The following is a 16,198-nucleotide window of genomic DNA, read 5'->3' as shown; positions in this document are numbered from 1 at the left end:
AGGAGGAGCCTCTGAATGGAAGGAGGTTGGGTCCTGGGAAAAACCATATAGAGCAGTCTCTCTGCCCCCATCCATCTCCTCTGACCAATGACTCACAATAGACTATGACACATGTTCATCATATGGTAGCCAGCCTCCACTGGTCGCATCTCCTGGTATTCATACCCTCGCACAGTCAGCTACCCCATGGTACCAGCATCGGTCTGCGGGACCAATAGCATATGGCGGAAGTGATGGTGTTTCACTTCTTAGATGAGGTTATAAAAGACTGTAGCTTCTGTCTTGGATGCTTTGTTGTTCATTCTCTTTCTCTTTCTTATCACTCTCTCTGGGGGAAGCCAGCTGCCATGTCTTGAGGTCCCTTAGGCAGCCTGTGGGGAGGCCCACATTGGAAGGAACGAAGACCTCCTTCTTGCAAATCCTCACAAATCAGATGAGTGAGCTAGGAAAAGAATTCTCCAGCTCCAGCTGATCCTTCAAATGACTGTAACTCCAGCAGGTAGTTCGAATACAGCTTTGTGAGAGACACCACGCTAGAACCACCCAGCTAAGCTACTCCTGGATCCTCAACTCTCTGAAACTGTGAGATAATAAATGCTTGTTGTTTTAAACTGCTAAGTTTTGGGATCATTTGCTACAAAGCAATAGACAACTAATACAATGTGAATAAGAAATAAACCTTTATTGAGCCACTGAGACATTGGGACTGTTTGTTACAGTACTTAAACACTGACTGATACAGAGGGCAATGCTTACAGTAACGATGCGCATACTAGGAAGAACACTGTAAGGTTTCTGAGGATAAAGGCTTTGGTTTGTTCTTCTTTGAGCTATCACTACCTAACATAGTGCCCGGTCAAGAGTGGGCATTGAACAAATGATAAATAATGAACGTGGCTTCCAGTAAGATGCATTATGTGGTCTTACATATGGCACATGCAAGGTCAACACATTAGAACAATTTTTTTTTTAAGGCTAGATGGAATCAACTGCACTTTACTTAGGGTCAGAAAAATCCTGGGATTGTATTCCTATCAAACACAGAGATGGTGGTTGCCAAACGTTCATGTAAAGAAGAGAAAAACTCAATCATCTGGTTGTGTTTGTGTTTCTGGATAATCATGTTGATGTTTGTATGGACCCGCTGCTGTTCTAACAGGTACAAGTCTTCATTTGTTTAGTTCTTATAACAACCTGATAAAGAGTATGCTATTGCTCTTCTGATTTTCCTGATGAGGAAATAGGCTCAGGAAAGTGAAGCACATTGGCCCGGGTCACAGAGCAATTCCACGGCAGAGCCTGTGCTTGGTCTCTGGACTTGCAAACTGCAAGGATCCTGAAGTTATCCATTATAGTATATTGCTCCCTCGATTAATTCTCAAAAGAGACAGGATAGAGCTGCAAAGTCCAGAAAAGAGCTGCTGAACCCATGGAGTGGATGAAGAGATATTCCTGTGAGGACAGAACAGAGTAATCAAGACTTTTAGGCCTTGAGAGATTCACGTCAAGAGGAACTATGAGCAAAGTTGATAAAATCCCTAAGGACGTCAATTTACTCACTCAAACTGATACACACCATAGGCATGGGCCTCCCTTGAAGCTTGTCAGAGATGGTTTAGAAGACCTTAAGTGGACGCTGCTTGTAGATGGTTGGGTACATCCCCCTCTGCCTCATGTCAGCTGCGCAGAGACTAGGCCCACCTCCCCAGAAGCTGCGACAGAAAAAGAAAAAGAAAAAGTATCCAGAACCACAGGGCAACCAGCTCCACATGGAGCAGCCAAGAGGAGGAGGCTCGGCTCCCTGCTAATTGGTAAAACCTTCACAACCAATTCCTTCCAATGCTTGCAAGTCAGTGCTTGCCGCAGAGGAATCCAGAATGGGCCAAAGGCGTCCCCGAAATGGATAGACATCTCTGTGTCTGCCTCTCCTGCCGGCCCCATTTTTGCTTGTTTTTCATGGGGCCGTGTGTGTGGTGAGGATGCTGGGTATGTATTTGCTGGAGGCAGCTCCCTGAGTTCTCTCAGCCCAGCCTTGTGGGAAGGAGTGGAAGCTGGTGTTTACAAGGAACACTGCCAATGGGCTAATGAGAATTTTTCATGACTTTTGGATGTTTGCAGAGCTAAAGGCTTTTGGAAACTGATTCCAAAGCAGACCTAGAGTCTTAGAGACAAGGATAATGACCTCTGGAAAGAAGCTGTGACTAATACAGAAAAACCTCATTTATTCTGATTTTTATGAATTCTGGTTGCCAAAATATGCTCTTCTCAATCTTGAGATTTTTAGTGAGATTTTTCATCTGAAACAGTCAATGCTAGGGCAGAGTTTTAAATTTATCTTTACTTCATGAGGCAATGGATTTTCCAAAGAAATGAATGATATATTAGCCTTCGGCAAGGAGAATGTTAAAGTTGTGTAGTGGGGCCAGCCTGGTGGCACAGCGGTTAAGTGCACACGTTCCACTTCTTGGCAGCCCGGGGTTCACCGGTTCAGATACTGGGTGCGGACATGGTACCGCTTGGCAAAAGCCATGCTGTGGTAGGCGTCCCACGTATAAAGTAGAGGTAGATGGGCACAGATGTTAGCTCAGGGCCAGCCTTCCTAAGCAAAAAGAGGAGGACTGGCAGTAGTTAGCTCAGGGCTAATCTTCCTCAAAAAAAAAAAAGTTGTGTAGAATAATACAGAATTTAAAAAAAAGCAGAAGGACTATTTACACAAAAAGAAATCCATATAGCCATTACAAATCACGCTAAATAAATTATTTAAGCAGACTCTCAAGGATGTAATTGTAACAGGAACTAAGTTTGAATTCTTACACTTAAAAATAAAATTGGATGCTTTATAACGGTCCACATTCAGACCAGTCATGTATTTATGCTAGTCGTTTTATCCCAATCATTCTGAATCGACGAAGTCTTGCTAGAGACCTAAAGAGCCTACACTTATGCATCGTCATACTCCTTTCCAGCTGTGGCTCACAAAATCAATTCTTTGGCATTAATTCAACACTTTTAAGCTTTTCCATTAGAAAAAAGATAATTTTTTCAAAACAGCCAATGACTGTCATTGTATAAATAAATTCAACGTCCCCTAACAAATGGCTCCCTGGTGTGCAAAAGGCCTTGTTCAAAGCCACCCCCTAAGTGAAAGGGCAGCCTTGATGAGAGGGGAGGAGAAGGGGTCTTCCTACACTTACTCTGTTCTGTCATATATGTTCAACCTTCATCTTTTCCTAACAGAGCAGAAATTTTAAGTTGGAAGAAGGTGTGGGGAAGTGAATGAATGGACAGAAAGGTGAGAAGCAGGTACAGGGAGAGAGCCTGCTTACAGCTAATGGTGGAGCTCCAGGCGAAGGTTCTGGAGCCCAGCTCCTCTGTGTTTCCTGCTCTTCCTGTGGCTGCTGGTTCAACTTTCTTTCCATACATATCTTTACAACCAAGGAATGCTTTACACATATGTCCTAACAACAAACCTATTACTTTTATACTTAACTATACTAACTACTCCCTGCCTCCTTTATTGTTTATTTCCTATCCAACACCACACTGCCACCTGAGTAATCCATCTAAAAATGCAAATTTGATCACGTTATTCCCCTGCTACAAAATGATTTCTCACTAATGGTTTCTCAGTCCTATGTTGGCTTTCAAGATCCTCCATGCCCTACCTCCAGCTTACTTTTCCCACATTGTATTCTGTCACTCTCCCTCTCAGCTCTGCATTCACAGTGCACCTGAACAGGTATGCTCTCTCCACCTTGGCGTCCTCCACCTGCTCTCCTCCCTACCTGGAATTCTCTCTCCCCCTCATGTGTTCCCCCTGTGGCATTCTCTGCCTGGTAAAACCCTAAATCATTCTAAAAGATCTGGGTCTTCATCTTGCAAGCCTCCTCTGGCCTCCCAAACAGAGATGAGCTCTTCCACCTTTGAGCCTCCACTGTGACAGGTGCAGCATTTCTGATGCTGTTTTAACATCTGTGTGTGTGCATCACTGCTACTGTTATCAGTATTTCTCAAAGTATGGTCCAAAGAACAATTGCTTCGAAAATATCTGCCAATGAAAAGTGCAGATACCTTGTTCCCATTTAAACAGACATCTGTGGGGCTCCTTAGATGACTATAGTTTGAGAACCACTGGACTGGACTTTAAACTCCTCAAAGGCAGGCATCAACTTTTAGTACATGGTAGGGAATGGATGAATAACAATAGTCCATCCCTTTTGGGCCACAGTTGGGCTTCTGTAGCTCCAACTATATGTAACATTTGTGAATGCACCTCAGGGTCCAGTCTATCTTGTTCACCATCATATTTATCCCAGATCCTAGCCCAGTGCCCTGGAGCATGGTAGATACTAAATAAATGGTTTTTCATTGACTGGAAGAAGCTATGGCCCATAAAAGACCCAAGTGCTGTGCAGCAGGACCAAGATGCAGCCAAAGAATCAACAAGATTAGCACAAGGCCTGTTCAGGTACTCAGGAGGAGGAGCTAAGAACCAGAGCAGAGAGGGCAATGCTCTGATGTTCCTTTGTAGAAATCCTTGATGTGGGCTGTGACATGTCAAATCCAGATTTGATTAAGCTCCACTCCAAATCCCCAAGGCCAGTGTGTATCCACGGTCTTAATGTAATCATTGGAGCCACCTCCGTCTGTGACTTTCCAAAGGGCTGAGCTAGCACCCCATAGACTGATACCAACTCCTACAAAATGAAGCTTGCAATGAATTCAGCACGTCCCAGGTGGACAATGCCTAAAAAGCTTGATCTGGCTGCTTCCTAAAAATTGAAGTATTGGATTAAACCAAAACAAGAGGTCCTTCTCATCTGCTGGAAAGCCAAGAGAAGGGTGGATCCTAAAGCCTACAGTACAAATCAAAGTTCTGTTTCTTTTGCTTGTTGCTAGACTATTGTCTGTTTGGAACTTGCCACTTCCTCCTTCAAATGATAACCTATCAATTTTCAGTTAACTCATACTTTGAATTTTTAAAGGCAGAAGCCAGTAAACAACATGAGCTGTTGTAAGGGCAATGGACTTCTAGTTGAATGACTCAGTATATACAAGTGGAAACTTGGCTTACCACTTATACACTCTTGAAGGATGGGCAAAAAAAGTCAGGCCAGAACTGAGTCTCAAACCAAAGCAGGCACATTGGGATCCATCAAATTAAACCCAAATGCTGCAGCTTTACTGGAGCAGACCAGACTTCACCACTGCATTCTCAGAGGGAAGAGGGGTGGGGGCGTCCATGCCCAAGCACAACCACAAACCAGTGCTCCACTTTGTTCTGTGAAATTCAGAACACATTTGTTCCCCTTTTTTTTTCTTCAAACTTTACTCCTGCCCTTCCTTAGAGTCTGGCTGGAACTAAAATCCTAAGAACCAAAGACAGCAGGGGAAAGGCTGCTTTCTTGTGAAATCCAATCTTGCTTGCATCCCAAGCAAGATGATCAGCAATCTTTTGACCTGACCCGGTGGCGAAGTCTAACTGTTCCACATGGTTTAGAGACCTTGGAAAAGGCCTGATGAGCTGTCAAACCACTGGAAATTTAGAGTTTTGCTTGTCACCCTATATAGAAATGATTCAGAAGTTTCTGAAGTTCCAGAAGCTTCCTAAAGTAGGACCAAAAAATCTGAGGAGACTCAAATCTCTGGATGACCCTAGAACCAACCTCGTGTTTCCTGGATCTTGAGATGAGCTCAGGCCAGATATCTAGAGGCTGGAATGGACTCTGCTGGGGCAGTGTGTACCAGACTCACTGTAGGAGAGGGAGAATTTCGAAACCAACAACTAGTACAGGAGGGGGGGGAAGTAAATGACTATTCACTATGTTTTGGTTCCTATATCCAGAGCTAACCCCAGACATGGCAGTGACGTTAAGGCTGGAGTCTTGGCAGCAGCTGCCACTGGGATAACTGGTTTAAATATTAAGGACTCTTTTTGTGCTCAAATTATATTAGACATAGTTCCTGCCTTTCAGGGACTCTCTGGCCTAAAAGCATCCGTTGTCTCACTCTCTCTTGGCATATATATGACATCCAAACTCATATATATCCCTTCCAGCTTGCCCTCACCCATTCTTCCACTCAACTCCAGACCAAGAGCTGGCCAACTTTTTCTGTAAAGAGCCAGAGAGTAAATATTTTAGGCTCGGCGGCCATATGGTCTCTGTCACAACTATTCAACTCTGCTCTTGTAGAACAAAGGCAGTCATAAATAATAACTTGAATAAATGAGCATGGCTATATTTCAATAAAACTTCCTAACAAAAACAAAGGGTAGGCTAGATTTGGTCCCCAGGCTGTAGTTTGCCAACTCCTGTTTCAGATAGACCAAATTTATTTCTTTGTAGGTGCTGGTTTCTTCTGCCTGGGAGACTTTGTCCTTTCCTTCGAGCTCAAATAAATTAATTCATCACAATTCATTATTTATTGGAAGACTATTATGTGCTAGATACTGTCCTAGGATCTAGAGATGCAGGAGTGAAAAAACAGACAAGATTTTTACTGTGATAGAATTTAGGTTCTAGTAGAAACAAACAGATAATAAAAAGGTAGCCAACAAATACATACATGCCAGTTGGAAATAGGATAAAGAAAAATAAGGCAAGGTAAGGGGATGATGATGTTGTTTTAAATAGAGTGGTCAAGGAAGGCCACTTTGATGAGGTGATATGGGAGCAGAGATGAAAACAAAGCACGAGTTCAATCTATGTGGATACCAGGCAGCAGGGAAAGCATTCTAGGCAGAGGGAATAGCAAGTGCGAGGTGCCCAAGGCAGAGCACTCCTGATATATTGGAGGAAGTGATAGGAGGCCAGTGTGGTTAGAGTGAAAAGAATGGTGGGGTATGAGATCAGAGCAGTAGTGTGGACAAGATTTTCTAGGTCCTGGTAGGCAGTGGGAAGGACTTGGATATTTATTCTAAATAAGATTGGAAATCACCGAAGGGTAGAGAACAAAAGAGTGATGTGATCTGCTTTACAATTTAATAAGATCACTCTGACAGGCATGTGTAGTATAGAGTGTAGGGAGTCAAGAATTAAGCAGAGTGACTTGATAAGAGGCTATTGTAATAATCCAGGAGACAAATGTTGTCCAGGGTGCTAAGAGTGGAGGTGTTAAACGTTGCAGGATTCTGAATATATATTGAAGGCAAAGCTAGAAGGTAGGGAGTAGAGGAAATAGTTAAGGATAGTGCCAAGAATTTTGACCCAAGCAACTGGAAGGATGCAGTTCCCATTTATTGAGATGGTAAAGACTGTAGGAGGAACAGATTGGGTGGGAATAATCAAGACTTTTTTTTAATAATGTTGTGTGTGAGATGCCTGTTGGACCACTAAGTGGAAATGTTAAGTAGGCAGTTGGATAAAAAAATGCTTTGGAGTTCAGAGGGAGCGTCAGGGGTAGAGGGAGGTATTTGGGAGTTATCTGCAATAGACAATATATAAAGCCCTGAAATGCAGTCGGATCACTTACAGAGAAGTGAGAGGAGCATCAAGATCAGCGACTGAGTTTTGGAGCACTCCAAATGTTTAGAAGTTGGGAAGATGAAGAAGAGCCAACAGAGAAGACTTCAAAGGAGTGGCCAGTGAGACAGGAAATGAAGTAAGAGTGACCTCCCATGAGCCAGTGAAGAAAGTCTTTCAAGAAGGAGGAAATGAACAACTGTGTGAAATATTGCTAACATATTGAGCAAGATGAGGACTAGGACATGACCCAGATTTAGCAACATGGGAGTCATTGTTGACTTTGATGAGAACAGTTGGAGGAGTAGTGAGGATGAGAGCCAGGATGGAGTATACACAATAGAGCACGAGAGAGGCCCAAATCGTACCTTCCTTCTTCTGGAAGCCCATAAAACTTTATACTCTTATAACACTTTCACAGTTATAATTATTGGCTTATATTTCTATCTCCTCAACTAACCCACGAGCAATTTGAATCCTGAACCATGTTCATCATCCTCTACACAACATAACACTAGGCACAAATTATGTACTCATTAAATGTTTGTTAGATGAATATGAAATTGTAACCTAAGAAAGAAAGTTTTCATATAAAGGAGTATGAGTACCATTTAGACGAGAAAAAGTAATAAGCAGGATTTAAAAAGGGGGAGAGGATGGGTACTGTAGATTTTTGTATAGTGTTGTGACACTGTAGATATTTGGGTGTATACCCTGAACGTTTTACTCTTTTTGTTTTTAAACTGTACATAAATTATTCTCCATAGCATATGGTGGGATCTCTCAGTAGAACTAGTTCAATTTTGCTAAAGAAGATAAGGAAGCCCTGGAGGAACTGGGAAATTTGCCCTCATCCTGTAGACTCTAATTGGTAGAAGATTCCACAAAATGTGGCTCTCTACTTCCTTTTGCATTACCAAAGATACCAACTCATCATTGTTATAAGAAGCCTCCAAAAATTTCGATTTCCTTTTTCTTTATTTTAAGATTACATTTTTAAAAATGAGAATCCCTCCAGCGAGTTACTTTGGCATCTGAATAATGTTGGGTTGATTAATTCTCTCTTTGTTGGAATGATGATTTGAGCATTCAGTTCTTAGAGGCATGACTAGTAAGGTCCAGAAGCACAAATAGTTACATGATGATTCAAGCGACTTTATGATTATACTGCCTAATAAAATTAACACTGAAGTCTGAAACACTGTGTCCAGAAGTCAAACGGTGATTTTCCAAGGGTTCATTTTTTAAAAAAAGAGGCTGGCTTGGTGGTGTACTGGTTAAGTTCATATGCTCTGCTTGGGCAGCCTGGGGTTCACAGGTTCAGACCCCTGGCACAGACCTACACATTGCTCATCAAGCCATGCTGCGGTGGCATCCCACATATAAAATAGAGACATATTGGCACAGATGTTAGCTCAGCAATAATCTTCCTCACCAAAAAAAAAAAAAAAAAGGAGGTAGCTTCATTTCAGAGGCTACAATGTTGCAATCCTTCTATCTCAAGTGAGTAAGGATTAGTTAGTGCAATTACTTATTGGCAATTAGTGTTTCAGGTGTATTTTATTTATCCAATATGGGGAGTTTTTATAAGTGTTGAATGAGTCATTTCATAAGACCAAAGCCAAGAAAAATCAAGCAGTCCCCAGCTGAAGCTGTTTTTATTGCAATGAGAAGGTCTCTTTCTCGGTATGGACACTCAGGTGTGGTCAGGCTTTGGCATGGAAAGTAAGAAGTCATGAATTCTAAGGCAATGACTCCTAACATCTTGAATATGTAACGCCACAGACACATTTGCTATAAGAAGCCAAAAACACACAACAGAGGAAATTGGGTAGAGGTAGTTGAATTTTCTCCCCTTTATATTCCACTTATCAATGACCACAAGGGCCCAAATTCCTGCTCTCTTCATAACGGGCATATGCTTTTTTCTCTTTTACCGAGGAATAACCTTATAGAAAACTCTTCTTGTGAGTTACCCTTTTGAGCCTTTCGAGCTTCCTATTCAGTGGGTCTTAGATTTAATAGGCTGTAATGCTTTTTAAACACCATAGATACTTAATGTACCATGAAAAGCCCTTAAGCTATGGGAAATTACAAAAAATCTCAGTGCCGTGGTCACAAAAGTGAATGATCTTGACAGGAACTTCAAAGGTAAAATGAAATGTCATTTTCCATAGGTTTCTGAGTATCTGTTGACCAGTGACCACGGTCTCTGGTGATTTCCCCTATGCCTCTCTTAGGGATTCTGTTCCAGCCAGCCGGCCAACTCTCAGCTGTAGAAGCTCTGAAATCTCAGCTCTGGAAAATATCGGGAGCTTCATCAATGATACAGCCAAGAGGTTGCAACCATAGTTATCCTTTGGACACACGAAATAATCACCTTGTGAAGGTCAGGGAGCAGGTCCTGGTGCTCATGGTGTTAGTCTAACAGGCTGTTTAATCAGCCTGTTGGTCTGAAGGTCTTTGATCTGAAGAGGGTATATATCAATAAAGCAATCAAATGTCAAGTGCACATTATCTTCATTAATTTTGATAAACTAATACAAATCCTGGTGGTCTAGTGGTTAAAATCTGGCCCTCCCTTCTGTGGCCCGGGTTTGTCTCCTGATCAGGAAACTCCTCTGCCAGTTTCCATACTGTGGCAGCTGCGTGTTGCTGTGATGCCGAAAGCTATGCCATCACTATTTCAAATACCAGCAGAGTCACCCATGGTGGACAGGTTTCAGTGGAGCTTCCAGACAGAGACAGACTAGGAAGAAGGACCTGGCCTCCCACTTCCAAAAAACTGGCCATGAAAAGCCTGTGAATGGCAGCAGAGCCCTGTCTGATAGAGCATGGCAAGGTGAGAGGATGGTGCAAACAGACCAGGCAGGGTTCTGCGCTGCTGTGCACAGGGGCGATAGGAGTCAGAATCGACTCCATGGCATTAACAACAAAATACACATCAACAGAGATTTTGAAATGGGTATCTACTAATTATAATCATATAGATATTCATTATAGAATTTGAAAAACACATAAAAGGGAATAAAATATGGTCTTAGCATGCGGTGGAGGATGTGTAAACATGAAGAAGTAGGTCTCTGTCATCATATTTCTCCTCATTTTTCCACTTAGCAAAAGATCAAGAGAAAGTTTATGGAGTTTTATTTGTTAGGAGACCAGAATTTTACACTTTCTTTGCTAAAAGGGAGAAGTCAATATCTTGTCCAAATCAATAATGACCACCAATTGATAAAGGGGATTGTATGTCAGCTCAGTGACTTCTTGGCGATTAGACATAGAGTTTGCAGCAGATTCAGCTGGTTTTTAAACATGGCATTGCCTGTAACCCTGATTGGAAACGGGAACTAGAGAACATGCTTTCCTGTATTAAATTAGCCCTCTGTAAGCCAGGGTGTTCTCTGCCTTGCCTGCCCCTAGGTTTTAACAATTCTAAACAGCCAGCCTTCCGTGCTCCCCACCATCACCCCCATGCTATGCACAAATAAGAAACTTTTTCATTTCTTTTCCTTTCTTTTCTAAAAAAGTTTCTGCCTCTTTCTCTCCCTCTTCAATAGTTTCCCAGCTTGCAGTGCATGTTTTTGAAAGGCAGTTTGGTATAGTGGTTCCTGTAAAGACTCAGAGCTAAAGAGCCCTGCGTTTGAACCTCAGGTCTGACACTTGCTAACTACGTCTCCCTTGTGCAAGTTGTTGTACTTAATCCAAAGCTTGAGATTTTTTCGTCTGTAAAATGGGGATATCAGCAACAACTTTTGGGGCTAGTGTGGTGACTAATTGAGATAATATAATTAGAACTGAACAGAGTAGAGCAGGTATGCACCATACTATTACTATTGAAAAATATGACAAATTGACTTGTAAAAAACATAGAAAACATTATAATTCTTTCACAGAAATAATATTTATAAGATCCTAATGGACCCACTAATATGTTGCAAACTTAGCTCAAGATGACGTTAATCGGAACGTGGGGCCAGCCCAGTGGCGTAGTGATTGAGTTCGTGCGCTCCGCTTCAATGGTGGTCCGGAGTTTGCAGGTTTGGATCCCAGGTGTGGACCTACACACCTCACATCAAGCCACACTGTGGTGGCATCCTACATACAAAATAGAGGGAGATTAGCACAGATGTTAGCTCAGGCCAGTCTTCTTTAAGTAAAAAGAGGAAGATTGGCAACAGATGTTAGCTCAGGGCCAATCTTCCTTACCAAAAAACAAGGATACAAGGCTTGCAATGCAGACCTTTGTCACCTGACTCCAGGCAAGCATCATTAGTACAGACACACAGAAAAGACTGAGATAGAAAAACATAGAAAGCTACTAACTTGGCACTTAAAAATTGTCTATTTCTGCTCTTCACTTGGTCCAAGGAAGTATATTAGAGAGTCTCCTAACAAGCTGAGAACGTGTGGTGTGGGTCACTCGAGTTTACAAAATAACATGAAGGATAGGCCCTCATCAGAGTTTGGTGCTCTACAATAGATGAAAAAGCAAAGAGAGATTTAATCAGCCTACATGGGCCTGGGTTTTTCTTCTTTACTCTTAGAAGCAATCTTGCTTTATTCCAGTTATTTCCTGAAGAGAGCCCCCTTACCCCCCTCGAGAATTCAGGCTAATTACAACTGGTGAGGTAGTTTCCAGGCTGAATAAGAAATCAAAAGGGAAGGGAGGGGAGGTGGTGTGGATTTCAGAGAAAAAATAACTTACGAAAAAGTATGCTCTCAGAGAGGGGAAAATTAGAGAATCGGGTCACTGAGACGGAGCCAGGAAAAAATCCACATGAGTGGAAATTGGAGTGACGAAAGTATTTTATATTAACACATCCAAAGGGTGAATGTGCCCGGCCCAGAGGATGTTCTTCCCCCTCCTGGAAAGGGCCTGGGGGCTGAAGGACCTCTAGGCTTTGATATGTCATATCCATTGACTAATCAGTGCTATTCAGCCAGTCGCACACATGGTCTTAAATGAGTTGCCCTGGAAGACGAAAGGACCACATAGCAATGATTATAATCAAAACCACTGGAGGTTCCTATTTCAGCTTCTGAAATATGAAGCTTCAAAGGCAGACAGGACTCCAATGAAAACCAGCACTTACTTTCTTGCTTGCTTTTTTTTTTTTTTTTTGGTTCTGCTAAGTCTATGGTTTTAGAATCAAGTACTTGACAATTATATATCAATGAAGACAGAATGCATTTTGCCTAAAGCAAAGATAGAAATGGTTTAAAGGGCAGGCAAAGTGTCATGTGTCAGCAGACATTAGTTGAGGTGAAACTCTGCTGGTGTGACTAGAATATTGACATCTCGATTAGAGTCAATATCTTGAAATCGGTGGTGCGGCTTGGCATATATATTTCCTTAATGACCTTCCAGTGTCATATGAAAATATCTATAGCACTCCACTCATCTGGGGGTCTCAAACTTCTTTCTCTTGTGTTTTCACCAAAGGCTGTCAAAACTTGTTGTTATCCAAATTTCAGCTGAAAATGGGACTTGAGGCACAAAATGTTGGCAAAAAGAAATCAATATCTATTTTTTTGATTGTATGGATAATTGTGTTGCAACTGGGGTAACACTGGGCCTCAATTTGGGGATTAGGACCTAGTGTACCCACCAACACACTGCACACACAGCTCAAGATGACATTCATGGAAAGGGAATGCAGACCTTTGTCACCCAATGCCAAGCAAGCTTCATTTAGTACAGACACACCAAAAAGACTGAGCTAGAAAAAAATAGAAAAAATATTACATTGCTCAGAAAAAGACAAGAGGAGTGTTCTCTTATTTGCCAGTTTGCCCATATATCTCTGATTGCTGTGTTTTTCTTTATTTGTCCCTCTGCAGCTTGCCTTGCCTAATATGGCGTGTTGTAGATGACTAAGGAGGAGTTTTTGTTTTATTTTGTTTATCTGGCTAATCCCAGATATTAGTGACTTGCTAAAGTTTTATCTGTTGCAACTCAGTCTGACTTTCTAACTCAGTGCCCAGAACTTAGGATTCCAGCTGGACCACGTTGTTTGTCTGAGAGTTGATGCATAAAAAGTGCTCATCATATAGTGAGTGCGTCATAAATGTTAACCACATTATGATTTTTAGTGAATTTAATATTTATAATAGTTAGATTTACAGAAAAATAGTGAGGATAGTACAGAGTTCCTATATACCCCACATTCAGTTTCCCCTATTAGCATCTTACATTTGTATGTTTCTACCTTTTGCTGATTTTGATGACCTTGATAGTTTTGGAGGGTACTAGTCAGACATTTTGTAGGATGCCTCTCGATTGGGATGTGTCTGATGTTTTTCTCATGATTCTTTTGGGGAGGAAGACCACAGAGGTCAAGTGCCATCTTCATCACATCAGCTCAAGGGCTATCAACATGACTTATCGTTGTGGATGTGAGCCTTGATTACCTAGCTAAGGTGGTGTTTGTCAGTTTTTTCCACTATAAAGTTGTGCTTTTCCCCCCACTTTCCGAACTGTATTCATTGGAAAGAAGTCATTATCACAGCTCACACTTAAGGAGTGGGGAGGTATGCTCCACTTTCTACATAAATCATTGGGAAATCTTCTGCATGGGAGATTTCTCTATTCCCTTCCTCTACACGCCCGCCCCCCCCACCCCAAACATCCCCCCTGGACATTTATTTTATTTATTTACTCAATTCTTTACGTCAATATGGACTCATGGATATTTATTTTCTACTTTGGGTTATAATCCAATGCTACTTTATTTTATTGCTCAGATTTTTTCAGCTGTGGTCTTTGGGCGCTCCTGTCAATTGACTCTTATATCTCTTTGATATAATTCCATTGGTGCAGTGTTGTTTTCTGTTGTAAGAGTGCTTTTGTTTTTGTTTGCTTTTTTGAGCACTTCCTTACTTCCTAGCACTACAAGATCAGCTTGTGTATTTCCTGCCTCAGTTCTAGAATCAGCCATTTCTCCAAGGAACCTTGGTTCCTTTAATTGGAAAATGGTATTAGAAACCAAGATCTGGGTGCTAAGTGTGCTCATTGCTACCGAGTGCTGCTGCTTCTAGGCTCTCTCAGCTGACAGAGTAAGAAAATTTATGAGTGTGTACTAGCTCATGTATGTACACAAATCTATAAACATTTCTATATGTAACCATCTGTCTCTATGGTAAGCTAAATATGGGTTCATACTGATGTCTTCCACTCTAGTCCATTCCTACTTAGATCATTCTAGCCACCTCCCCTTGCTCATCTGTAACCTCCCACTCCAACAGTGAGAAACCTGGCTCCAAACACTCACCAACCATTTATTTAATTGTTCCATTCCTTGTACATATATAGTGTTTTTAGAGTTTCTAATCAATATCTAACTCTACCACCTAGAGTACGGTGCTTATTACAGTTTTTTTCTTGCCTTTAGCCTTACAGACTCCACTCATTTCCAAAGTTACTTAGGTTGGCATCTTTTCCCCCAATCCCCTTCAGTGAATTTGTTTCATACAATTGTCATACAGCTAGATTGGTTCCTCGCACTCTGCATTCCATTCAACCTCCTAAATGATCTTTGAAAAAGTTGCATACATTAAGATTAACTCTTTGTACTGTAAATTTCCATGGGTTTTGACAAATGCTTTGCATCATGTATCTACTAGGCCATTATTATTTTTATTTGTTTAACAAAGGTTTATACGGTACTTGCTATGTGACAGACACTAACTGATTTAACTCTTTTAGCAATCTTGTTTGACAGATACCATTAGCACATCATCTCTGGTACAGGTAAGACAATTAAAACAGAGAGGTTAAGTAATTTCCTTAAAGTCAGACAGCTCACATGGGTAGTTCTGGGTTGAAAACCTAGATCATCTCTGCTCTGGCCACTACACTACCCTGCCTCCCTGGGCTCATCATTATTTCTTCTGCTTTGCTTGTATGGCTTTCTTCTATTTCTCCTTTTCATCCTAAAACAATTTCCCTTTTACCACACACTAAATTTAACTCTTACCTGCTACACCTCTTTACCAACCCTCTCAGTTGTTCTTTTTAATTTCAGCGTTTATTCTTCACACAAAATCTAATCATCATTCTAATAACAGTTTTTCAAGCAATCACATTAAGATACAGCTTATTCTATAAGTTGAATAGAGATGAGAACAATATAGGATAGAGGAAAAATTACATTATAATTTTTTTATTGAAGTATAATTGATGTACAATATCATATTCATTTCAGGTGTACAACGTAATGAATTGATATTTGTATACATTGTGAATGATCACTACCATAAGTCTCGTTAACATCTGATTTATTGTTACTGATTTCAGACATTTGAGGTGTGCAGACACATAGGAGCATGGTGCTGAAATTGTTGTGAAAAGCTGAGAGGTACTCTGATGCCACTCACATCCCATCTGTGTGAGCCACAGCAGGTGACTGACCCTGTTCTGGTTTGGAATCAAAGGTGCTTAAGCATCAAATCTGAGATTTAAAGGGAAGGCAATCTGAAGAGTGAAAGTTAATACGTTTCAGTCATTTATAAATCATCTCTCTTTCCCTGTCATTTGCCAAAAAACAGAAAAGCAGTTTCTTTCTATTGCTTTTAGAAATTCTAGAAGCTGCTGAAGAAATGAAGAATATTTTGGAGCAGTAGATTCCAATCGCCTATATGTCTTTCCTTTGGGAAAAGAGGGTGCACATCTTAGCAATATTCATAAACGCTTTTAAGAAGACACCAGATCTGGACCAAGATGCTTTCACTAT

The 16,198-nt window shown here is 41.2% G+C and overlaps 1 long non-coding RNA gene across 1 annotated transcript; it reads right to left on the bottom strand.

The window, feature by feature from the left end:
* Positions 1–689: 689 nt before the first annotated feature.
* On the bottom strand, positions 690–7,550 carry LOC124230481 (uncharacterized). Its single transcript, XR_006886191.1, has 3 exons — positions 7,474–7,550; positions 1,577–1,712; positions 690–1,452 (listed from the first exon to the last, which is right to left on the bottom strand). It is a non-coding gene; the product is annotated as an uncharacterized LOC124230481 (long non-coding RNA).
* Between the last annotated feature and the right edge of the window lie 8,648 nt (positions 7,551–16,198).

The sequence above is a fragment of the Equus quagga genome, chromosome 19 (genome assembly GCF_021613505.1).
Source record: "Equus quagga isolate Etosha38 chromosome 19, UCLA_HA_Equagga_1.0, whole genome shotgun sequence".
Lineage (NCBI taxonomy): Eukaryota > Metazoa > Chordata > Mammalia > Perissodactyla > Equidae > Equus > Equus quagga.
The sequence above is the reverse complement of the archived record's forward strand: the minus strand, read 5'-3'. Positions and strand labels throughout refer to the sequence as shown.